General features: G+C 40.7%; 1 protein-coding gene across 7 annotated transcripts in view; it reads right to left on the bottom strand.

Moving 5' to 3' along the window:
* Positions 1-26,609, bottom strand: part of LOC144500698 (signal transducer and activator of transcription 5B-like) — a 152,233-nt gene that overhangs the window by 76,197 nt on the left and 49,427 nt on the right. For 3 of the 7 annotated variants that reach the window (XM_078224028.1, XM_078224025.1, XM_078224032.1), the window contains exon 2: positions 5,141-5,260. The exons of 2 other annotated variants lie outside the window; for them this stretch is intronic. The gene's annotated coding sequence lies outside the window, so the exon portion shown is untranslated. Of the gene's footprint in view, positions 1-5,140; positions 5,261-19,939; positions 19,960-22,468; positions 22,590-26,609 lie in introns of those variants that run through there. 2 more of the 7 variants (XM_078224026.1, XM_078224029.1) reach the window with 2 other exon arrangements.

The following is a 26,609-nucleotide window of genomic DNA, read 5'->3' as shown; positions in this document are numbered from 1 at the left end:
ATGGTCGCCAATACTAAAACTATTTTTTTTTAAAAATTATTCTTTCAGAGGATTATGGGTTTCGCTGAAGCCCCCACCCCACCATCCTCTTCAGGATCTGCTCCTATCCCCTCCCACAAAAAAATCTTTTTAGTATTGAGAACTCAATTAATAGGTTCAATAAACATTTTTGAGTGTTCTGTTAATCCAGTGAACTATCGCCACTAGTTCACACTGGTTTATTCAATCCATTAAAGGAGTTCTCAGTACAACAACATTTCTTTTGTGGGGTGGGGGGGTCGGGAAAGATTCAGAAGGGTTGGTGGGGGAGTTAGTTGTCTATTAAATCATATTACAATACTTTTGTCGTATATCTTGACAGTCAGATACTGCCATGAGTTTGCCTAATGTAGCCCTTTTAATAATCACAATTCCCTTTATTGAAGGTAAAAATGAAATATTTTCACAGGGAAATATGGGGAAACCTGATGGAACAAATTTACAGGAGACTTTTTCAACAAAAATAATTATAAAACGAGACACTCAAGAACACAAATATTTTATGTGAATCCTGAAGAACAACTTGCATGTTCTCTTTACTCTTTGTTGTACAATTTTAAATTAAATTGTGGGGTCTTGTATTCCAAAATCATGACAACCAGCATGCACTTAAGCGTTATTTCTGGAAAACAAGCAGCAAAATAAATAAGGAAATCAGCAAGTCTTTTTTCAAAAATCAGAGTAAATTCACCTCATCTGAAAATATCCTTCACAACAAAGTGAGAATACTCTATTTGAAGAATGTCTACTAGATTTACAGATAAAGTATGTACTTCATTGAGTTGTTATAATGATAAATATTCAAATTCAGGCAGAAAGTAAGTTCACTTGATTATTAGGTCGAATGCACAGATACCTGTATTAAAATTCTCATTCCACACAACTCCCAAAGCCAACTCGATTTTAAAACAGGTCTTTGGCAAGATTATTCTATAGGGATTGAATTATGAATTTTAAAAATTTAACTGTATTTTGTTCATGAATACATTAATAATCCATGTTTAAAAAATATAAAAAGTGCTACATGGACTGTACAATCGTTCTGCCAATTTATATGACTTCATGTTATAGCTTTGATATAATATTCCATCTACGATTACAACACACACTTAACTGTAGTTTGAAAATAAAGATGCAGCACAAATCTAACCAGAACCTCCACACTGCAACATACCACCAGGTTAATAAAGAAAAAATATTTTGTTTTTATAATACCAAATACAAAGGATATAGGAAGCTGAGACAAAGAACTTTGCTTACCTAATAGTATACACAGATCAGTCTGCTGCACACATTTTGCACAGGACAAAGCACTGCAGTGACCTATAAAACCCCCCACAATTTTCTATGTGAATAATTATACTACAGCTGAATGCATGTTCTAATATAAACAACTAGAATGAAGACAATCTGCTCTAGTGCCTGTGAGGAAAGCCTAATCTCTGATATTAGTGTAGAACAAAACTCCACAAATTCATCAATCTGAGAAGCACAAGATAAACCTTCATAAATACAGATTAATGGCAGCCACAATATACCCTTGGCTGTGTTTAGGTATCTGTTCACATCCAAACTCTTTGTTGACCAAGATAATAAGAATTCTATGTCAGGTATGTCGACAACTTATGTCGCATACCATTTACACTACAAAATTAAATTTATATAAATTTGATCTGGCAGTGCAAAGCCACACTTCAATTTAGCCAGTGTCTTAAAAACAGACCATATTAAAAGTCAGTCTGGACAAATGCAGTCGGGCTGAAAGACAGAATTTTGTAGTTCCAGTATTGTTCTCAATTACTTCTTCCCTCATCAGAAAACCCAGCTAAATTCAAATCCAGCATAAATTCCACATTTCTTAGTTATGTAAGAATCTTCAAATAAAATTATTCAACCCAACTGCGTACTCTTAAGTATCTGCACTCAACTAGTGCCACTCAAGCAGAAAAAATATTCCAAGAGGCTCCAGAGGCATAATCTGAAAAGGTGCATTCAAGTCCCGGAAAAACACTCTTACAGATCAAATTTCTTCCATGCTGACTGACAAATTAATACTCAACAGTTTGAAGCAATAACATTGCAAAATAAAAGATTATCAGTTGTCTTGATCAAAGCTCAAGTGACTTCCAGACTTTATTTGAGCATTTCAACTACAGTCTTAATCCAGAACATTAATTCAGATAAAAACATTGTGACATTGGTGTACCTTGCAGAAGGTGTTTTTTAAAATCCTGTACTCTGCAGTTGTAAGCAAACTTTTTCAGTTTGTTTTTCTCATTGTTGCCGGGCTGTCTATGAGAGTCTTCTTTTGCTGCTTAAACAGGGGTTTGCTTATTTTTACTGGAATGTTTATGACTCTGCATTGTTAGGATTGGTTGACAGGTCAGGTATATGAGATTGTTTTCATTTTCAGTTTGGAGCTGCAGTTTGAGTTTTAGTTTTAGAGTAGGCATCAAGCTGAACAGTCTCCCTCTCCCTGGTTTTGGAAATTCTGCCAGTAATCTGAAAGCAATGTCTTGCCTTTCTGGAGGGGGAATCTGTTGTTGGTGGCTTGCCTAGAGTCCTTGGTGTTTTAGGAAGCTGTTCTGACTTCAAACTGTTTTGAGTCTATCCAGAGAACTGCAGACTTCATCCAAAGGTCTCAAGTCCCGTATCACATGAGCATAAGTCTCTGCTGTGTTAAATCTGTGAAAAGGGTCTTTTGCCTACGGGATTGGTTTGATTGGAACACATTAGATATATTTGTTAAGGGTTATACATTATAGTGGTTGTTCTGTTTCCTGTTTGTAATTGATAAAAGTTCTTGCTATATTTTTACTATACATATTAACTATATTCTTAAATAAACTTTGATAAAAGCTCCCTAGTGGGTCATTTGAATTATACCTGAAGTGAAACATATCATGCTTATTCTAGCCAAATTCGAGAGGCAAAACTTATGATGCAGGCAGGCTCCATAAAACTCTTTGGAGTTTCTGACCTGAACCATAACAACATAAAAATACTCAAGCCACAAAATTAAAATAACCAATACAACATGGTTAAAATTAAGTTGCATTTTGAAAAAAAAATTATCAGTTGGTCTCACAATTTTAAAAGTAGTTCAAATAGTAAGCCTAGAATATGCCACTGAATACTTAATAATTGTTACACAGAAGAACTTCAACACAAACATTTCATAAATCCCCATACACCAAGATCCTACAAAACTCACAAGAATCATGTATTTGATTCTCCAGTGTTACATTCTGTTTCTCTCTTGTCAACAGTGACAGATGCTGAAATATAGTTTTGGGGACAAGGTACTATGTGAAACAGGGCTGTTGGCTTTCAAATGATCATTTTTCACGTAGAAACGTTGGACAATGTATGCAACCAAGTAACTTGACAGTAGGGAACTGACAATCTATCCTGATCCTGTTCCTTAATGATGATCGTCAACCACTTGCAGAAGCAGCCTCGAAAGATAAATGGCTGTAAAAAATACAGATCAGGAATAGCTGTAATTTAAAGGGGCGCGTGCAGGTGACTATGTTGTTCTAAAAAGTGCTGATGGTAGAAGTAGTAAATATTGAGTTTAATATCAAAGACACCAATCAAATAGATTGCTTTGTCCTGAACGATGTTAAGCTTTGAGGGTTGGTCTAGTTGCATCCATGGTGGTGAGTGTAAGTATTGCATTAAAGGCCTAATCTGAGCATTGTAGATGATGGAGATATACTGAGGAGTCAAGAAGTGAGCGACTGGTCAGATACTTGGCTTCTGCTCTGTTATTGTTGCAACAGTGTAGATATGATACAGTTATGCTTTGAAAGAGTGCAGACCAGCCCTTCTCACCCCTCCCCCACCACCAAGATCCTGATGGCAGGGGATTGGTTGGTCACTTTGACACTAACGGCAAAGGAAGGAGTGGTGGCACTTTTTTGTTGGAGATGACCACTGTCTGGCATGTGTGTCATAAACACTACAGCCCAAAGTGGATGTAACCCAGCTTCTACTGGAATCTGGCATTGGTTGTTCCATTGTTGGAGGTGGACTTTGAAGAATCATCAAGCAAGCCCACTTCCAACTGAGTCAGAGAATAACATTGGTCCACCATTCAGTGACTCTGGGCAACAAAGCATAAGCTCACAGAGAATAAATTGGATTCTTGATTAGTACCAATTAGGATTTGTGCACATCAGGTCCATCAAATGCACAAGTCCTCCATGCAGCATTCAACCCAGTCCATTTGTTAAGCACAGCACAAGATGTTGAATCCCAAATAGCAAATTGCAACTGTTTCCATAACAAATGTTGCAAAACACCTCTGACACATGCACTGAGCTTAAATAGTAATGCAGAAACTCCAATCAGAACTGGAAACTAAGTAGCAGACCAGAGCCCATCTGCAATCTCAAGTCCTTGACATCCCCAACAGACCATTCCCTACAAATTGAGCAAGGTAACTCCAAACACAACTGAACGGCCGAGTTGTCTTCCATCTGATTGAACACTACAACATCTCTCAGAAGGCAGTGAACCAATTGCAAGATACCATTCAACGAAGTCAATGCCCTCAATATTCCCAAGCAGCCAAACTGCACAGATGCCTCCAAACTGTGTTAAATGAGTGTACTCAACCACCCCAATCTTATTTTCCTATAAAAATGCTGGAACAGAACTAACGTCTAAACAAAGAATGTGCAACTATGTCTTCCTGAACTGAAAAAAATGCCAAAATCGGTTGAGACAACAATGAAATTTAGAACCAAATAAGAAAAACATTAACTTCTATTTTTTCTAATTTGTACTACAAACAGAAACATAACAGAAAGTTTGCAATCCATCTCTTGAAGTTTCACGTGCAACTCATAGAAATTCAAAAAACACAACAGTAGTTAACATTACTTGTTAGTGCAAGTTAAAAAAATGTTGCATGCATCACTTTCAAAGACAAAACAAGGAGATGATTATTTTACATTTGATCCTCCAAACCAAAAATCTCCTGAAAACATCAGATTCTTTAATCTGAATCATAAGCTTCCTAGATACCATGCATATTGAAGAATTAAAATGATTTTATTCTACCCCCACAGATCCCTACCATCAGTTTACTGACCTCATTGAGCTGTTTTACGCCAATCCAATACTTAAGTCTCTGTAATGCTTCAACAGTCTGCCAGGCTATCCATCTGTGCCAGTAAACAATGACAGCAATACGCTAGGTACGAAATATTCCCTGTTCAGTAGACAAAATGATTGAATTTGAAAATTTAACACATTGTATGCAAACACAATCACACAAAGAAAAATAAATCTTTGAAAATTTGTTTTGGAATGGTACATAGAGTACCAATGAAGTTTCAAATTGTTGCATGTAACTATAACCTATTGTACACATGAAGCTGAAATCAAAGCAAAATTATTAGACACACTATAATAACATTGCAACTGAGCTTCATTTGTAGTGTATGCCACTCCAAATTATATAGTTGGCAACTTACATTAAGATACACGATTACAAATTGATCAAGAGAGACATAAAATGACACAATCCAAAATTAAGCAATTTCAGAGATATTTTGCTTCACAGGAACCTTGACGGTTTACTTCAACTGAAGTAGATAGGGAAATTATCAATTTAGTTTGCTTAGCCATTGGTAGAGAATGGCCTGTGCGCCATGGCATTTTATAATATCTAAAGTAAAAATATTTTTAAAAAACAATTAGTCCTATCAAATGCTACCTCATCACCTAGACAATGTAACTTCATAAGCTTCCCAACCTCGGGCAATGTTAATGATTGAAAATAGCAGAACAGTGGTCAATTTCAGGAAAACAAAATCTCAACGCCAATTCTGAAAGCAATCAGGTAAGCCTCAAGAAGCCACAATTGAACATGAGGCATTAGTGGGTGAGCTGGTCTAACTTACCTCTCCCCTCAGTATATTGTCATGGAATGCCCACTGAGGCATTGTCAAATCCCTTGTTATAAGAATACAAGCATATCCATATTCATTGAAACTTATGCCATGCTTTAAAGGAAGCTAAACGAATGATTTGAACACCCAATTTGGATTTTTGCCCAAGCACTCATTGCGTGCCTGCTTGTCCCATCATAGTCCATTTCAAATACCTTTTCATAATTTTATAGAACAGATTCCCAATAGCACTGTCATGTTAAATTGCAACACACCCACAGCAGGGATCATAGAATCATAGAAACCCCACAGTGCAGAAGGAGGCCATTCGGCCCATCAAGTCTGCACTGACAACAATCCCATCCCAGGCCCTATCCCCACAAATTTATCCCGCTATTCCCTCTGACCTACACATGCCGGGACACAATGGACAATCTGGCATGTCCAATCGACCTAACCCACACATCTTTGGTCAATCAACAGTACATGACTCCATAATGCAAAGATCCAAGAATTAAAGGCATGATTATATTTAACTCTCCGCATGGTCCCTTACTCTTTGATCAGCATCCAATGTTTCTTTTCAATCTAAGATCCTTCAAGATATTTTCCTTAAGTCAGTATTTTACTGAATTACTGAGGAAGACCTACTTTAAGTCAGCAGCAGAGATACTTTGTTTTCACATAGAAGTGATCTTCAACCACTTAATGAGTGCAGCCATGTTTTTTGATCATTTCTGCAGAATATTTATACTGCAAGCAGAAGTAGAAATAACTGAAAAATCAGCAATTTTTGTGTTGTGCTGCTATGGCAGCGAAACTGTATTTTCATAGGAATTCGGAAGGACAGGTGAGTCATCAACAACAAACTAGAATTCAGGGGATATTGCACGTAACTTGGACACAGGGAAAAAAGCTCTAATTTTTAAATTTTTTTGGGACTGAAATGCCACAATTTCAATATTTCTTGTAACATCCCAAAAAGCATTAAAATCAAAATAACAAAATTAAATCTTGCAGCATGACATTTTCTTGGCATTTACAATTATTGTTGGCTTTGCCTTTATTGAACTGTAGGTTACCACATTCGACCACAAGTACAACATACAAACTAGGAGAAGGGCAGCAATTTGGCCCCTCAAGCCTGCTCTGCCATTCAATAAAATCATGGCTGATCTGTTTGTGTTTCTAATTCCATCTTTGTAACATCTATTCTTGACTGTTGGTGGATTCTTGGGCTTTTTTTTCTCTCTTTCCCTTCCTGCCATTCTCTGACCCTCATTTCTCATGTTACTATCTATTAAGAGCCAACAATGATGGTAAACAATCAGAAGCTGACCCCTGTGGATAAGTTAACCAATCTAGGCAGCACTCTCTCATGCTGTGTTCATATTGATGACAAGACAGATGCCAGAGTTGCCAAGGCCAGTGTCCTTCAAAAGACTTCGCTATCCAGTATGGGAATGTAGAGGGGTGAGCCTAAAAACTACACTCAAGGTCTACTGAGCAATTGTTCGCTCCACTCTTCCCTACAGGGGCAGCACGGTGGCAAGCACTGCTGCCTCTCAGTGCCAGGGACCTGGGTTCGATACCCAGCTTAGGTCACTGTCTGTGCGGAGTCTGCATGTTCTCCCCATGTCTGCGTGGGTTTCCTACAGGTGCTCCAGTTTCCTCCCACAGTCCGAAAGACATGATAGTTAGATGCATTGGTCATGCTAAATTCTCCCTCAGTGTATCCGAACAGATGCGGGATTGTGAGACTCGGGATTTTCAGTTTCTTCACATCAGTGTTAACGTAAACCGACTTGTGACACAAAAGAAATAAATTTTAGGAGTAAGACCTGGACTGTCTACCAATGGCATGCAAAGAAAATCAGTCACTTCCATCTTTGCTGCCTCCACAAGCTATTCAACATCAAGTGGCAAAACAAAGTACCAGACACAGAGGTCCTCCGGAGAGACAGCTGGTTAGCATTTTCTCAATGTTATGACAAAAACTGACCCGATGGGCTGGACATGTCACCCGAATGCCTGACAATCGACTCCCTAAGTGAATCTACATTGAACTGCAGTAAGGAGCAGGTTTTCAGTGTATTCTCTGAAGAAACGTTTCAAGGATACACTGAAAGCCTCTCTCAAAGACTTTAAAATTGATACTGCATCATGGGAGATCCTTGCCCAGGATCGCTCAGCCTGAAGACTGCAATTTCCAACAGCACATCAGCGTCTTAGCAGCAATGGATAGTGTCAGCCCAGAACAAGCGCAAGGCATGGATAAACCATGAGAACAGTGCCTCCAATTACCTGCAAGCCTCATTTTCCTGTCCTCATTGCGCAAGAACCTTTCGTGCCGAGATAGAACTCAGTCACCTTCGCACTCAGAACCCAACACCTGGATGACAAATGAAGATGGTCTTCTTCAACACAGAAGGTCAAACAATGAATGATTTTGCTCTCCTGCTTTAACACTACTCTATAACTTGCAACTTCTACCCGAGCTTGGTTTAATTTCCCATTTAGTCCTTTGGTTTCATTTTTAAAATTGCCAATAGCTCATCTAAAAACGGTCTCTGATGGTTCAATGCAAGTGTCAGCCCAGATTACATGCCCAAGTTATAGCAGCTTCAATGATCAGAAATCTTATAACTGAGCCAAGCAGACAGTGTAATATAATAAAAGCAATCAACTAAAACAGAAGTGAGTTTTTCTTAAATTGAGGAAACATTATTACCTCATAATACATCAAATCATGGGGAACATAAGATCCTTTGTGAAGTTATAATTCTTGAAGTGTACCAATTTCTCTCTCAAAATTCAAGATATTTTGAGCAAGATTTTGCTGAAACATTACAGCAAGAGTATGTAAATATGTAAGAGTTCAAAATATCTATATATCTACTTAAAATATCTATCTTAACTAAGCATCCCAATGGAGTCCATAGAGATATACAGCACAGAAATAGGCCCTTTGGCTCTCAACCTGTCCATGCCAACCAGGTTTCCTAAATTGAACTAGTTCCATTTGCCGGATTTTCATACAATAGAATCATACAATCCCTACAGTGCAGAAGGAGGCCATGGCCCATATCCCTCTAAACCTTTCCTTTCCATGTACCTGTCCAAGCGTCTTTTAAAAGTTGCCTCTACCACCTCCACTGACAGCACCCTAGGTGTGAAATCTTTCCCCTCTCGCCTTAAACCAATGCCCTCTCGTTTTCTCTCTAGTAAAATGTTAACTTTCTGTAGAAATACATTTGGTACCAAGATTACATGGCAGTAATGCTAAAGTATATCAGTAAATGACCTTCTCCAAGATGGCAATGTTATCAGAAAATAATATTGCTCAAGATAAGTGTGTGTGATCACTACAGATCTAAGTGCATCTACAACATTTTGCTTCAATTGAAGATATATTTCCATTTCTTATTCTTGCAGAAAAATCTGATTTAATATGTTTTACAAGCATTAAACTTTCTTAGCCACGTAGCTACCCATTCTAGACTGTAATTACTACTGTAGTTTCCTGATAATCTGCTATGCAGTCAGTTTTCGTGAGCAAACGCTGGTTCCACAGACTGCCATTTTATTTACTGCAATAATAGGATCTTGTCTCTTGTGTATCAAACAATTTTATAGCATATAAACCCCAGATTGGCAACATATTAATATTTATTGCTGACTTGGAATATAAACGGTTCATCTATTATTGCATGCATATATTAATCAAAACCCAGAAAATGCTGGAAAATCTCAGCAGGTCTGACAGCATCTATGAGCTCTTACGAGGAGTCATCCAGACTTGAAATGCGAGCGCTGTTCTCTCCACAGATGCAATCATACCTGCTGAGATTTTCCAGCATTTTCTGTTTTTGTTTCAGATTCCAGCATCCGCATTAATTTGCTTTTATCATGCATATATTAATGTTCCATTAACTCTATCCCTAGTCATTCAAGCCCATCAGAAATCAAGGGTCCTGCAGACAACTGAGCTGATCAATTTTGAGTATAATTTTTGAATCAGCTTTAGTTGATCATGGAGAATTGATCTATTTTCTCTCACACAAAGAGCACATGTGTGAAAGACAAGCAACCCCATAACCCTTGATAATTGACGTTTAACAGTAAAACAAATTTAAAATGCAGAAAGCTTCAACAATTAAAATTTAAATTGGGAATTGACTGCTGATATCAATGTGTGGGGAAAGTGATTCCAATTTAACTCCAAAAGTGCTAACTTTAGCCAGTTCAAAAACACCATTTGACATCGGTATGAAAAGCAGAAAATGCTGAAAACAAGTCATGTAGCATTTGTGGAGCAAACAGGCAAGTCAACATTTTAAGACAAGAAACTTTCAGCCATGTTTCAGTTAGTATTATCTCATGAGTCAGAAGGCCATGGGTTCAAATTCATGAATCTAGAACACAAAAATCCAGCTGAAAGATCAAGGAGGACAGGGAAAGATTAGGTTGCCTTTGTCAGTGTTACATAGGATGTCATTTGTGACCTTGATATGAGCTGCTTTGGTATGGTGACAGCATTGGAAAGCTATTCGAACGCATTCAGAGCTCTGGGAAACAGCCACAAATTTAGGAGTCAAAACATGTTCAAGGGGAAGGGAGAGATGTCAAGTGTTAGTTTTTAGAGCAGACGTGAAGGAGAGGGGCAAAACCAAAGGAATGAGAACTGCTAACAATATCAGCTAACATGGAAGCCAGGAAAGGAAGTTGGGTGCTCAGTAGTTCAGTGGAAATCAGGTTGGGAGAGCAGAAGGTGGGTTACACGGACAAGATGAGCTTCGAGAGAGCGTGAAGGGAGATAGGAAAGAAAGTGAAAGATAAAAGATTTAGGGTTAGGCCAGCACGGAGACTTGGAGGAAGGTCCAGTGGGTTAGAGGCTAGGTGGGCAGAATGATGATGGATAGTTGGGTATTATCATATCATTCACAAGAGACTCTCACCACCACTCCTTAAGTCCAAGAGATGCTTAACCAAGTGTGATAAACAACTGGTTATTATTATTAATCACCAGATCTAAATGGATCATATAAAAGCACTGCCAATTCTTTCTGGACACCAAAAACGCTTACTGAGTCATCCAAGATCACATACGAAAATCCCCAGCTTCATTTCACTACTGCAAGTCAAATTCTTAAACATCTCTCCCCCTTCAACAGCACGTGCAAGGAGCTGATGAACTGCAAGGACTCAACTTCTATTCCCACGTCTGCTCTGACGATGCCGCTTTCTACAAGAGTTCGTGAAATGTCCTCAGCTGAAGCTTCCCCTATTTACGGTGTGAAAACTCCTGAACAAAATTAACTATTTACAAAAGATTTTGTCATGTTTGAGTGAAGAAACCTATCACTGGTCTGTGAAAAGCACATTCCCACTGTCACCAAAAACCGTATTATGCTTCTGTCACATCTGAATTCAAAGAGCGAGATTCTCCAATTTTTATTTAGCATGGGTTAAGTAGTATGGGCTAGTCCCCCACCTGGTTGGTTCCATTGGTATAGGCACCCCCTAGCGCTCCACAATTTTCTTGGGGTCAGGCAAGCTTTTCAATGCCCCTCAGAAGTATTATGAATCATAATCTGGGCAAGAAAACCTTTTGAAAAGGCAAATTCATGACTCTATACCAACCTATGCCCCTCCACCCACACCCCATAGTTCCCTCAGACCATCTATGCTCAGTCAATGCCCCTCCACCCACCCCCAATGGCCACACATGCCAACCTACTCCCCTCCATCCACCCCCAATAGGCACTCATGTCCTCCATGGCAACCTATTCCCCGCCATCCACCCACAATGGCCACTCATACCCACCATGCCAACCTATGTTGATGTCCATTTACCCACTATACACACTGTACAGATTCCATGAACCCTACAATGTGTGAAAAATTTCAATGTGTGAAAAAGTTAAAAATTTATTTATTCATAATTTTCTTACAAAAATCTCTTTTTACGACATCCCTATAAAAGTGTCAATCAACCACTCTTCAACATATCAAAAGCAGAACCAGCAAACACCTGGCCTGGTTTATATTGCATGAATAAACACTGAGTAATTGAGAAATAGATCTAAGAGTGCCGTCAATTGAGTAGCGTTTTTCACTGGGCATTGTAGTTTCAACAGACTACTGGATATCTGGATGGGTGAAGGTGCATAGGTTGACACGGACACTATGTGGGGCCATTGGGAGTGGGTGGAAGGGCATGAAGCATTAGCTGGCATAAAGTGGCATTAGCTGGCATGAAGAGGACGTGAGAAGTGTCCGGGGGGGGGGGGGTGTCATATGTGGGGTATGAGCTCGTGGGCTGTTTTCTATTTTGTTACTAGAACAAAGTCCTGAAGCACCAAAATGTGCCTTTTAAATTGTCCACGTACACACCCGGCAGCCCGCACCTACCTCCAAACTATTTCAGGGATGGGGGGTGGACGCCAATTAGTGCCTACAACCACCTCCTGCATGCCCAGAATGAAAATGCTCTGGTGTCTTGAACATCCTCCTTCGACGTCCCTACCTTTAAAAGCCTCATGACCCATTTTTTATTTACCACTCTACTGCATCTTGGGATGCACTACAAGGGGTTATATAAAGACAAGATTTAATTGGCAGCATACCTTCAACAAGCTGATATGCTTACAATGCAAAATTGAGTTAACAAGAATTATATTGCTTCTGGTAGTTTAAAAATGTTTAGCCAGACACTGAGCAATTTGTGCAAAGCTAGTGACAATATTTTTTTATTTGAAAATAAATTAATGGATTATGAAACAAGCAGCTGCCACAAGTAGCCCCAGTATATTCAATTTGAAGGGCAACTTGATCCAAGACATTAGTCAGATGTTTTAAAAGTGCAAAATCCCCAGTGATAATGTACTACTCACCACCATCTATCATAACTTGGCATGTTGTACAACAACAAAAAAAGGAAGCAGCAGTGGTAACAAAATTAAACATCGTCAAGGGTCTTTTTATTCCGCACAAAGTTTTCATTGGATCACTTTGCCAATTTTCAATTACTTTCAGTCTCCACAAAAATCCCATCTGACTGCACTTGTCTTGGCAGGTCTACTGAACAATTCTACTAACATTCATACATCAGTGCTCAATTTTCGCTTTGGAATAACATTTTTATTATCCTGATGGTAGAGTAACAGAGACACCGTACATTATGGCTGTACAATTAGCATACAAAAGTAACTGCTTAGATATTATCTTAATTTCAAGTGATCCTGTAACTTGGGAAGACTCAAAAGATAAACACAACAGTATCAGAGCAGATCCATGAAATCAGGAGTGTAACACTGATTTCCCAAGAATAGCACAATAGGAGGACTTAAAGTAAAACTGTCCTATCCTTACAAGGGCATACATCAACACAATAAAACACATGCTTCCTGTCAGAAATATGGAAGGGCTTGACAGAAGTTAATCAGGAGACCACATTACCTTGGTAAGGAACTCCACAGAGTGTCAAGATTGTGCTCTACTGCAATTTTAAGAAATATGACATCTATGATTAGGATATTGAACTCTTTCATCTTCCAAGGTAACATTACTCTAGATCAAGCCACATTACTAATCATGAAAAATACAAAGAGATTCAAACGGTCAGAATACAGTTGCATAGTGGTAACACTATCGGACCAGTAGCCCAGAGGTCTGGACTAATAGAGCATCTCCAAAAAGGAGCTAGGAATTCAAATCCCATCTTGGCATCTGGGTAATTTAAATTCAATTAATAAATCTGGAAACAAATGCTATTCTCATTACAATTCAGGATGGTGCCATCTCATCTGTGACATTAGCACAAGTTTCAATCTGCATAATCAACTGCAAACACTGCATATAAAGTCGGTGTTGTAGGGGTAAATAGAAGCATTGGCTTTGCGCCATGCTCACTTGTCCTGAACGCACTTGACCCTTTTCCTCAAATGCTGAAATGGCTCAACAATAATGATCATGAAACCATCAAATTAGTGTTGAACCCCATCTGGATCACAAATGTGCCACCCTCACTTGGTCTGGCCTGTGATGCCAGATCAACAGAAACGTGGTTGACTCTTAACTGCCTTCTGAAATGACCTAGCAAGCCACTCAGTTGTATCAAAGCACTACAGAAAAAATCATTATAGGTGTACCTACACCACATGGCTCAACACCACCTTCTCAAAGGCAATTAGGGATGAACAATAAATGCTGACCTTCCCAGCGATACTCACATCCCAAGGAGAAATATGAAAAGAAATGGCTTAGCTCTCTTACAGAGCAGCATTAAACATAGCCAAAGATCTGGCCGGCCTTCACTGTGCCTTGAAAGGGCAATTCATCCAAACACCCGAAGATACAAGGGTTTGAGCAATGAACAATTTTCTGCCCACGGTACAGACAGCAAATGGTGAATTTCTTCTAATGTTGTTGGTTCGTGTTTGAATTTGAGCTTGAGGCTGGCCTCCGGCCAAGCTGTTGAGACATTTATTGAATTGAGATTTCTGTTGTTAGCTTATAGCTTTGAGCAATCTGTTCTGGCTTAAAGTGGTGAAAATATTGAACGTTAGCCAAACGACTTTGAGCATCAGACTGATTGAAGATAAAAGGACCCTGAGATACCTCACCTTACCCTGAGATACCTCACCTTACCCAATCAGAGATGCAGCCATAGGACATGGCAACAGCTGCTGTAATGAGACACCCCAAGGAAAGATTCCTGCTCCTCCACCAATGTGTGGACCTTGAATCCAATATGACTATTTGAGTGTGCTGCAAGAGATCATTTTTCTCGTAATGTGTAAACAGCATGAACTTGCAGCTGCTGCCAAAAAACTTTAGATGTTAAAGGGGCAGGCACCCAAAGTAAAAACGTTCCCTTTGCATCTGGAGTGGTTGGGGCAGAATGGAGAACATGCAAACAATTGTAAAGGAACATTAATGAATAAATCAGATTCTACTGGGAAGGGCAAAGGAGAAGAAATTGAGAGAGAACTGAAGAAAATGAAATGGGTTAAAGTATCAACTAACGTCTGTTAGCTTACATTTTGGATATGATACTTCCAAAACTATTGTCCTTGCACATTGGGCAAGTGCAAAAGCAGTAATGAATGAAGGCAAGAGATATGTACCTGCAAACAGATGGCATATGGACACAATATTAGTGGTAACAAGAATAAAGGACTCAAACAAGTAAAGTTTAAAGCTTTTAAAGTTTATTTATCAGTCACAAGTAGACTTACATTAACACTGCAATGAAGTTACTGTGAAAATCCTGTGGTCGCCATACTTCGACACCTGTTCGGATACACTGAGAATTTAGCATGGCCAATGCACATGACCAGCACGTCTTTCAGACTGTAGGAGGAAACCAGAGCACCTGGAGGAAACCCATGCCGACACAGGGGGAACGTGCAGGCTCCGCACAGATAGTGACCTAAGTCAGGAATCAAACCCTAGCATTGTAAGGCAGCAGTGCTAACCACCATGTAATATAACTCAGTTATATTTTCTTGTGAGGATTTACTATCAGAGACACATAGAGCAATGAAAAATAAAAAATGTTTTAAAGTTACCCAAGCTGCTTCTTCATCCCAACAATGTCTTAACACCCTTAAATAGAACACACAAAACTAAATCCAAAATTCCCCTCTTCAATAAAGTCAGTCTATAGCCATATTAAACAGTTTCACAGTCAAAAGGTTAGTCAGAGCATGGATCAATTCCCGGCCTCCCAGACCGCCTGGATCCACTACAGTTCGCCTATCGTCACAACAGGTCCACAGCAGTCGCCATCTCCCTGGCCATACACTGAACCTTGGAACACCTGGATAATAAAGACACCTATTTCAGACTTATTTATTGACTACAGCTCAGTCTTCAACACCATTATTCCTACAAAACTCACTTCCAAACTCTGTAGCCTGGGGCTCAGCTCCTCCTTCTGCGACAGGATCCTAGACATCCTAACCCACAGACCGCAATCAATAAGGATCGGCGACAACAACACCTCCACGATAATCCTCAACACCGGTTCTCCACAAGGCTGTGTCTTTAGCCCCTTACTATACTCCTTATACACCTCTGGCTGTGTGACCAAATTCCCCTCGATTTTCAAGTTTGCTGACCCACCGTGGCGTACCGGATCTCAAACAATGATGAGATGGAGTACAGGAAGGTGACAGAGAATCTGGTAAACTGCTGTGACAACAATACTCTCTCCCTCAATGTCAGCAAAACAAAGGAGATCGTCATCGATTTCAGGAAGCATAGTGGATGACATGCCCCTGTCTACATCAATGGGGATGAAGTAGAAATGGTCGCGAGCTTCTAGGTGTCCAGATCACCAACAACCTATCCTGGTCTCTCCATGCTGATGTTATGGTTAAGAAAACCCACCAATGCCTCTACCTTCTCAGGAGGCTAAGGAAATTTGGCATGTCTGGTACGACTCTCACCAACTTTTACAGATGCACCATAGAAAGCATTCTTTTTGGTTGTATCACAGGTTGGTATGGCTCCTGCTCTGTCTATGACCGCAAGAACTACAAAGGGTCGTAAATGAAATCCAGTCCATCATGCCAGCCAGCCAGCCTCCCATCCATCGACTACGTCGACACTTCTCACTGCCTTGGAAAAACAGTCAGCATAATCAAGGACCCCACTCACCATGGACATACTCTCTTCAACCTTCTTACGTGGGCAAAAAGATCTGAGGTCATATACCAACCGACTCAAGAGAACAGCTTCTTCCCTGCTGTCATCAGACTTTTAAGTGGACCTACCTCGTATTAAGTTGATCTTTCTCCATACCCTAGCTATGACTTTAACACTACATTCTGCACCCTCTCCTCTCCTTCTCTATGTACAGTATGCTTTGATTGTATAATGCGCAAGGAACAATACTTCTTACTGTATACAAATACATGTGATAATAAATCAAAGAATCTGACAATGGGATTTTACTCCTTTAAAAGATGCAGTTCAACATCTAACTGAACTTGCTGTCTTTTGCAGTCTTTGATAATTGTCCACGAAGCTATTGATCTCAGACATACATTGGAATAGCAGTTTTTCATAGAATCATAGAAACCCTACAGTACAGAAAGAGGCCATTCGGCCCATCAAGTCTGCACCAACCACAATCCCACCCAGACCCTACCCCCATATCCCTACATATTTACCCACTAATCCCTCTAACCTACGCATCTCAGGACACTAAGGGCAATTTTGAGCATGGCCAATCAACCTAACTCGCACATCTTTGGACTGTGGGAGGAAACCGGAGCACCCGGAGGAAACCCACGCAGACACTAGGAGAATGTGCAAACTCCACACAGACAGTGACCCAAGCCAGGAATCGAACCTAGATCCATGGAGCTGTGAAGCAGCTAACCACTGTGCTACCGTGCCGCCCGCACGTAGCCCCAGGCTACGGAGTTTGGAAGTGAGTCTTGTAGGAATAATGGTGTTGAAGGCTGAGCTGTAGTCAATAAATAAGTCTGAAATGGGTGTCTTTATTATCCAGGTGTTCCAGGGTTCAGTGTATGGCCAGGGAGATGGCGACTGCTGTGGACCTGTTGTGACGGTAGGCGAACTGTAGTGGATCCAGGTGGTCTAGGAGGCCGGAATTGATCCATGCCCTGACTAACCTTTTGAAGCACTTCGTAATGATGGATGTCTGAGCCACCGGATGATAGTCATTAAGACACGCTGCCAGGCTTTTCTTTGACACAGGGATGATGGTAATTGCATGCAAAAGTATAAATGTTAACTGTGGCATGAGAGTCTGAAGTGATCATAAGGAGTTCAAAAAGGGGACAACTGGACATAAGGTGTTTCTTTTAATTCAAGTAAATGCTATCCTGAAAATAAAAAGGAAAATTTGGGGGAGATTTCAACGTAAACAAAGCTCTATGATTTTTGGGCCCAGATTCAATATACTGTACAGAAAGTAAGAAAACAACTCAGAAGATTAACTAATTCAGGGTTTTATATATAAGAATCCTGAATCCAAACCAAAGTAGCATAGAATTTTTCCCAACATTATTTCGCTCAAAGTATTGTTTGAAATGTAGGTCGATCAGAGGGAGGGTAGTATAGTCACTAAATAGGGTAGAGGAGAGATTCATTAAGATCATATCAAGAATGGGAGGTTCTAGTAACTAAGCAATACTCGAATGATTTGTGGAAAATTCACATTCGGACAATATTAGCGAGTCTGTTCAGAAATATGGCAACTTTGATATGGCAGACGAGCACACAAGTGTCGGGTGTAATTTGCTAATTTCAGAAACTTGAGGCTGGTAAATGATATAGGATCTGCCTGAAACACCACCTCCAGGTAAACCTCAACATTAGGATGTGATGATACTGTGCCTTTATGAAGTGTATTTTTAGTGTGTTGCTTGTGAGGGGTATGTTTAAAATTCAGCTCTGTTTTACACCGTGCAGATTTGTCTGCAAACCAGGCAGCTCACATGCTGAGGATGCGGACTAATGATTGATTTTGGATACGGATGTGTGTGTTTTCATCCGAGTTAATGTATTTGTATTTTCCCCTGGGGTTTCAGAGTAGGATTTTCATTAGGCTGATTGACAGAGATAGTCATGTGCTTAAGGGGAGAAGCTAAGCTTACAGAGGTAAGCAGGTAGTTACTATTGGGTTCTGAAAGAAGCACGAGGTCTCTCTCTCTCTGCAAGCTGCCGTTTGAGACCTGCTAGTAGAAGTAGGTCTCCCTCTCTCTCTCCAGAGGTGTTTTGGAGGCTTGAGGACTGGCAGCCCAAGTGTAGCACGTAAGCCTGTGTGTTGCAAATTGATCTTGAAGAGGAGTTTAAGTCTATCTGAGAAATATTGCTTACATTGGAACTAAAAGAGATAGGTTAGCAATTGTATCAGGGCATGTTTAAGCATTTCAATTGGTGAAAGTTAAGCTATTTCATTTGTTAGAGTTAAACTGCATTCATTGTTAAATAAAGTTTGTTTTGATAAAAGTTTCCCAGTGTGTCAAAAGAATCACACGGAGTGAAACACCTCATCCTCACACTAATGCCAAAATAGAAAAACTGCTGGGTTCTCGACAGGCTTTGTAACATACTTTGGCGTTTCTGATCTCATCAAAAGGCAACATCTGGAACCAATGTCAATGTTCTTCTTTCATGCAGACTACCTGGAAACGACTTCCTGATAGGATAATGGAGAGAAAAAAAACTGAGTCTTTTAAAGGCACTTTTAAACTATGCTAATGTAGTTGGTGACAGGTATAGATTTTGCTCAACCAATGGCACTGAAAGTTAAACAAAAATGATTTTGCAGTTACAAAAGCATTGAGTTCTTCTACATCACCAAATCTTCACATGGCAGCCAGAACTTCAGGAGGTCAACAACTAAATGTGCCAAATGCAATTCAGTACGTCTGGGTTTGATTTCTTGCCATGAATCCCTGCACATTACACATATTACCCTTTGTTAATGTTATGCTGACATGAATGTCACATTCAGTCACACATACATCAATTCATTACATTTCTAATGAAGAGTCATTCAACAAATCAATTTCGTTTCTAAGCAAAAACGTATGAGCATAAACTCAATTCACTGACCAACAGTACATATTATACCTAGCCAACAACCAGAACTAGCCACACTCCGAACCAAGATGTTGCAGTACAGCTTCAGCAGTTACATATACCAGCAGATGTTTGAAAATTACCCCCAAGTATGTCCTGTTCACAAAAAGCAGGACAAATCCAAACTGGCCAATTACTGCCTGATCAACCGAATCTCGACCATTAGCAAAGTAATAGACAGTGTCATAGATAGCGCTATCAAGCAGCACTTACATGGCAATAAGCTACTCATCCATGCACAACTTGCACTTCTGCATCAGCTACTGGCCTAATTACAACCTCGATCCAAACATAGACATCAAGGAGCCTTAGCAAAATTGAAGTCAACGGGAACCAGGCGGAAAATTCTGCACTGGTCGGAGTCATACCTAGCAAAGGAACGTGGTTGCAGTTGTTGAAGATTAATCTCATTTCTAGGACATCACTGCAGGAGTTCCTGTGTCTGAGGCTCAATCATCTTCAGCTGCTTCATCAATGGCCTTCCCTCCATTATGAGGTCAGAAGTGGGGATGTTTGCTGATGATTGCATAATGTTCAGCATTCACAACTCCTCAGATACTGATGCAGTCCATGTCCATTTGCAGCAAGATCTTGACAACATTCAAGGCTGGGTGGATAAACGGCAAGTAACATTCATGCCACACAAGTGCCAGGCAATGGCTATCTCTGACGAGAGAGAATATAGCCATCTCTCCTTGACATTCAACTGCATTATCACCACTAGATACTGGCATCGTCAAGAGGGTACAGAAATAGGAAGGGATGAAGTCATATATGGATTTCAATACAAGAATCATACTTTTGAGGTGGTAGATCTGGGGACAATTGATGAGGATTTATCAGGACCTTCTCCAGAAAAGAGCATAGATGCAGAGTTTTTATTGAGCTGAGGTTTGGGGGTGGGGGTGGAGGGCAAATAAGCAATGTGGGAAGAACAGTTATAGTTCTGGCTAAGGTCACATAGGTGAGTGTCGAATAAGTAAGGTAATTCCGCCAAGGCAGACAATGAAGACAAGGTATGCAGCGATACAAAAGCAGGGCAAGGAATTAATCTGCATCACCTGCAGTTACCAACTTGGTTTGGAGCTGCTTTCAGACAGCACAACAAAAGATTTGCGGTGGCTAACTTATAAAAAAGGTAAAGTCACCATATGCCCAATTGACAAGAGGCTGCTCTCCCACTTTGAGGGGGAGAGTTGACTGGCAGTGAATTAATCTGATGATTACCACACCCTAAGCAAGGAGCAAGGTTGAGAATGCGAGCCTTCATGAGTCACCTCAGCCAGTACAGGAAGTGAACCCCGCACTTTTGGCATCACTTTGCATCACGAACTAGCCATCCAGCCAACTGAGCGAACCAACCCCTCGGCTAACTTATACATCATTGAGAGAATCCTCTCAAGGGTTAGTCATAGAGGTTTACAGCATAAAAACAGGCCCTTCAGCCCAACTTATCTATGCCGCCTTTTTTTTTTAAACCCCTAAGGTAATCCCAATTGCCCACATTTGGCCCATAGTCTAAAAAGTAATCATGCAGCAGCAACTCCATCTTTTCCTGGTGGCTCCTGGACAGACAATGAACAAAATAAAGTACATTCTACTATCTGCAAGCATGGAATCAGTTTTTATATGTATACTGGTGGCACCCTAGCTCTACTTCATTAATGTTTCTCAATCTCACAACAACCTCCATGCTGTCAAATTCCCGAGAGTTAAAATTCCCACCAGCTGAACACCTCAATCTCCATTCTTGTGCCACATAGGCCATTTTTCTTTCACTGCTAAACTCAACTTCAAGAATTTTTTGCTGACTTCCAATATGTACCGTTGAAAAATTCCAAAATGCAATCCATCCCACATTAAGCCCCAAAATAATTACCCAAGGCCTCTTGTTGCCCACAGTCCTACATCCGCTCTCCATTTGCCAGAATCGCCTGCAGTTTTACATCACCGACCACAAACTTCAGCTCTCCGTTTCCAACCTTTTGTTTATTTCTTTTCCGTTACCCTTACCACTGGTGAGACCACTTCAACTCTATTGTCTGGCACTCAAGAACTCTGACAACTATTTTTCCATCTTCCTCCAAAAACATTGTTTCTGACCTAGACTTCAATCACTATTACTAATCTTTCTCTCCAGGTTTAGTGTTCATCTATCTTACTTCTCAGTACCATGTCTACTAGTTCTTGATGAAGGAGCTCTGCTAAATTTTGTACAAGATCCCACCCACACTTATCAAAAGAACCTTGGTTACATCAGGAAATTCCTCTGGATCGGGCTAGAGAACAAATCAAAAGCTTAATGTGCAACAATATGATTCTTCTCAATGAAATGAAAGTCACAGGAGGTTTACAGCATGGAAACAGGCCCTTCGGCCCAACTTGTCCATGCCGCCCTTTTTTTTAAAACACCTAAGCTAATCCCAATTGCCCGCATTTGGCCCATATCCCTCTGAACCCATCGTACCCATGTAACTGTCTAAATGCTTTTTAAAAGACAAAATTGTACCCGACCCTACTACTACCTCTGGCAGCTTGTTCCAGACACTCACCATCCTCTGTGTCAAAGAATTGCCCCTCTGGACACTTTTGTATCTCTCCCCTCTCACCTTAATCCTATGCCCGCTAGTTTTAGATTCCCCTACCTTTGGGAAAAGATATTGACTATCTAGCTGATCTATGCCCCTCATTATTTTATAGACCTCTATAAGATTACCCCTCAGCCTTCTACGCTCCAGAGAAAAAAGTCCCAGTCCATCCAGCCTCTCCTTATAACTCAAACCATCAAGTCCCGGTAGTATCCTAGTAAATCTTTTCTGCACTCTTTCTAGTTTAATAATACCGTGTCTATAATAGGGTGACCAGAACTGTACACAGTATTCGAAGTGTAGCCTTACCAATGTCTTGTACAACTTCAAGACGTCCCAACTCCTGTATTCAATATTCTGACCGATGAAACCAAGCACGCTGAATGTCTTCTTCACCACTCTGTCCACCTGTGACTCCACTTTCAAGGAGCTATGAACATGTACAAGGTGAAGCAAAGATGGATTAAATTTCAGCACAATTTTCTGAAGACATGTGAAATTTGAATACAATTTCAAGCAACAAAGGATAACTGCCCTAAATGCCAAGTAAGCCAATCATCAATGCTTGCAAAATAATATCCAGAGCAGCCAGGCGGTTTAACAAAAAAGTAATATTTTCCTTGTATTTTCCAAATAACAAATACCACAAGACGCATTCTATGCCATGAGCTCATGTTTAAAGATTGGCCTCTCCACAGTTCCCACACTCCCCTCCTCCCCCCATCCCCCATACCTATCTGTCTTAAAGACACTCAATGACCTGGCCTCCACAGCCTTCTGCGGTAAAGAGTTCCACAGATTCACCAGTCTGGCTGAAGAAATTCCTCCTCATCTCTGTTTTAAAGGATCGTCTCTTTAGCCTGAGGTTGTGCCCTCTGGTTCTAGTTTTTCCTATTAGTGGAAACATCCTCTCCACGTCCACTCTATCCAGGCCTCGCAGTATAACCCTAATATTAGGGTTGGCAAGAAAGGGAAAGTTGCCTTGTGAAACTGAGCCAGAGAGAAGAAATTTCTTTGGCACTTGGACAGTGGATATATGAAACAGACTTGGTAAAATTATATAATGGAATATCAATAAATCACATCCAATTGTGAATGATGGTGGACAATTAAACTAACAGGAGATGGAGGCTCTAAAAACATTCTCAGTCTAAATGATGATAGAGCCCAACGCATTCGTACAAAAGACAAGGCTGAAGCATTTGCAACTCTGTAGTCGAACTGCTGAGTGGGTGATCCTCCACCAGAGTTTCTCAGCATCCAAGACACCAATTTTCATTAGACCATAAGACATGGGAGCTGAATTAAGCCACTCGGCCCATTGAGTCTGCTCCGCCATTCAATCATGGCTGATATTTTTCTCATCCCCATTCTCTTGCCTTTTCCCCATAACCCCGATCCCCTTATTAATCAAAAACCTATCTTTCTCTGTCTTAAAGACACTCAATGACCTGACCTCCACAGCCTTCTGCGGCAAAGAGTTCCACAGATTCACCACTCTCTGATTGAAGAAATCCCTCCTCATCTCGGTTTTAAAGGATCGTCCCTTTAGCCTGAGGTTGTGCCCTTTGGTTCTAGTTCTTCTGACTAGTGGAAACATCCTCTCCATGTCCACTCTATCCAGGCCTCAGAGTATACTGTAAGTTTCAATAAGATCCCCCTTCATCCTACTAAACTCCGAGTACAGACCCAGAGTCCTCAACTATTCCTCATACAACAAGCTCTTCATTCCAGGGATCATTCTTATGAACCTCCTCTGGACCCTTTCCAAGGTCAGCACATCATTCCTTAGATAAGGAAGACTCCAGGACTGCTCACAATACTCCAAATGTCAAAGGCCTTCTGGAAATCTAAATAAATCACCTCCATTGGTTTTCCTTTATCTAACTTCCTTGTTACCTCCTCAAAGAGCTAACAGAATTGTCAGACATCACCTCCCCTTGATGAAGCTGCAGTCACTCAGTCCTATTTTATCATGCACTTCCAAGTACTCCGTGATCTCACCTTTAATAATGGACTCTAAAATCGTGCCAATGACTAAAGTCAGGCTAACCGGCTGATAATTTCCCGTCTGCTGCCTCCCTCCTTTCATAAACAGCGGTGTTACATTAGCTACTTTCTAGTCCTCTGGGAACCTCCCCGCCTCCAGTAATTCTTGAAAGATCACCACCAATGCTTCGACAATTTCCTCAGCTCTTTTAGAACCCTGGGATGTAGTCCATCCAGTCCAGGTGATTTATCCACCTTCAGACCTTTCAGTTTCCCCAAAACCTTCTTTTTAGTGATGGCCACTGCATTCACCTGTGCTCTCCGATTCTGATGTCTTCCACTGTGAAGACTGATGCAAAGTAACTATTCAGTTCCTCGGCCACTACTTTGTTTCCTATTATTACTTCTCCAGCCTCATTTTCCAGTGGCCCAATGTCTATTTTTGCCTCTCTCTTACCTTTTATATATTGAAAAAAACTCTTCCCATCTTCTTTTATATTACTAGCTAGCTTAAACTCATATTTCACCTTCTCCCCCGTATTGCTTTTTTAGTTGTCCTCTGCTCGCTTTTACAGACTTCCCAATCCTTTGGCTTCCCACGCATCCTCACTACTTTGTATGCTTTTTCATTTGCTTTTATGGTGCCCTTCACTTCTCTCATCAGCCATGGATACCTCGTCCTCCCCTCAGCATGTTTCCTCCACCTTGGGATGAATTTCTGTTATGCTTCCTAAATAAACTCCCCCCACAAAAAAAATCAATTCAATCTACATGCTAAGAAACAGACGAGCACACAACACAACAAAGACTCATGCCCCTGACAACATCCCAGCTCTAGAAAGCTTGTACTCCAGAATGAGCTGTGCCCCCAGCTAAGCTGTTCCATTGCAGCAACAACACTGGCATCTACTCAAAGAATTACAGAATTATTACAGCACGGAAGGAGGCCATTTGGCCCACTGTGTCGGCATCAACTCTCCGAATGAGCAACTCACCTAGTGTCATTCCGCCGCCTTCTCCCTGTAACCCTGCACACACCCATTTTTCAGATAACGGTCTAGTTGCCTTTTGAATGCTTGAATTGAACCTGCCTCCATCACGCTCAAAAGCAGTTCTGCATGAAAATGCTCCACTTTTGCTTATTTTATCAATTAACTTAAATCTGTGCCCTCTCATTTTTGGTTCTTTCATGAAGGGGCAGTTTCTTCTGATCAGATCTGTCCATACCCCTTATGATTTTGAATACCTCTATCAAATCTCCTCTCAACTTTGTCTTCTGCAAGGAAAACAGGACCAATTTCTCCAAGCTATCTTCTTAACTGAAGTTTCTCATCCCTAGAACCATTCTTATGAAACTTCTCTGAACTCTTTCCAAAACCTTCATACCCTTCTTAAAATGTGGTACCCAGAATCCAGCTAATTACTGACCCATCAGTCTACTCTTGATCATCAGTAAAATGATGGAAGGATCATCAACAGTGCTGTCAAGTCGTACTTGCTTAGCAATAACATGCTCATTGGACGTTCAGTTTGGGTTCCACCTGGGCCACTCAGCTCCTGACCTCATTTCAGTGTTGGTTTGAACATGACAAAAGACCCAAACTCCAATGGTGTTCTTCGGGACGGGGGGGTCGAGTTGCTGTGGGATTAGAAAAGGGCAGAAGCATTTTGAACAGGTTATGTTTCAGAGAAAGAAGAATAGGAAGTCATCCAGAATAATTGCTTCTGGAGATGAGAAAGGGTTGAACTTCAACTTCCAAAATCACATGGGTTGGGAGTCAGGTCAGAGAACAAAATTCAATTTATCTGAAACAAGAACTCAAACCACTTTGAACCCACTTCTGCTTTTAATGGGAGGTGTGACAGGCTTGCAATTTACTGGCTGATTCTTTAAATACTTTTGTAAGGCTGTGTTGATTTTAACTGTGACCACAAGCAATGGGTTTCCCATTGACCTTGACAAATCTGGAAGGCGAAGTGAGGCAAGAAGGAATGAATCATGAGCTATGTACCTTTACAGCACTACTAATGGTCCAGGGTAAGCAGGGATGTTTCCCCTGGCCTAACAAGCTTTCACAGGAACCGTGCCCCACCCAAATCACAATCTTCTGCTATGCGCCCTCCTCCCTACCGCACCATTAGATCTCTCCCACCCATCAATGGACACATCCCAATAACCACAACATGGCAACCATATCACCACCCCCTCCCCAACTAATCCGAACCCCATTCCCACCTTCTTGCTACTTCTGACACCCTTGTCCACTGGACATTTCTGCTCTCAGTCTAGCTAAATTTAGGCCTTGTGCTGTAGCAGTTTCTGCCCGATAGGTCTCCAGCTATTAAATCAGACTGTGGGCAGGAAGCCGAACAGAAGAAAAAAAATGAGAATGTTTTGCAGTACAGCAGAACTTTCGGGAAACCAGTACTTCTGGGTTTCCCAACCTCAAAATAGTGCCAT

Source organism: Mustelus asterias, chromosome 11 (assembly GCF_964213995.1).
Source record: "Mustelus asterias chromosome 11, sMusAst1.hap1.1, whole genome shotgun sequence".
Lineage (NCBI taxonomy): Eukaryota > Metazoa > Chordata > Chondrichthyes > Carcharhiniformes > Triakidae > Mustelus > Mustelus asterias.
Note: the sequence above shows the minus strand (reverse complement) of the source record. Positions and strands in the feature narration are given on the sequence as shown.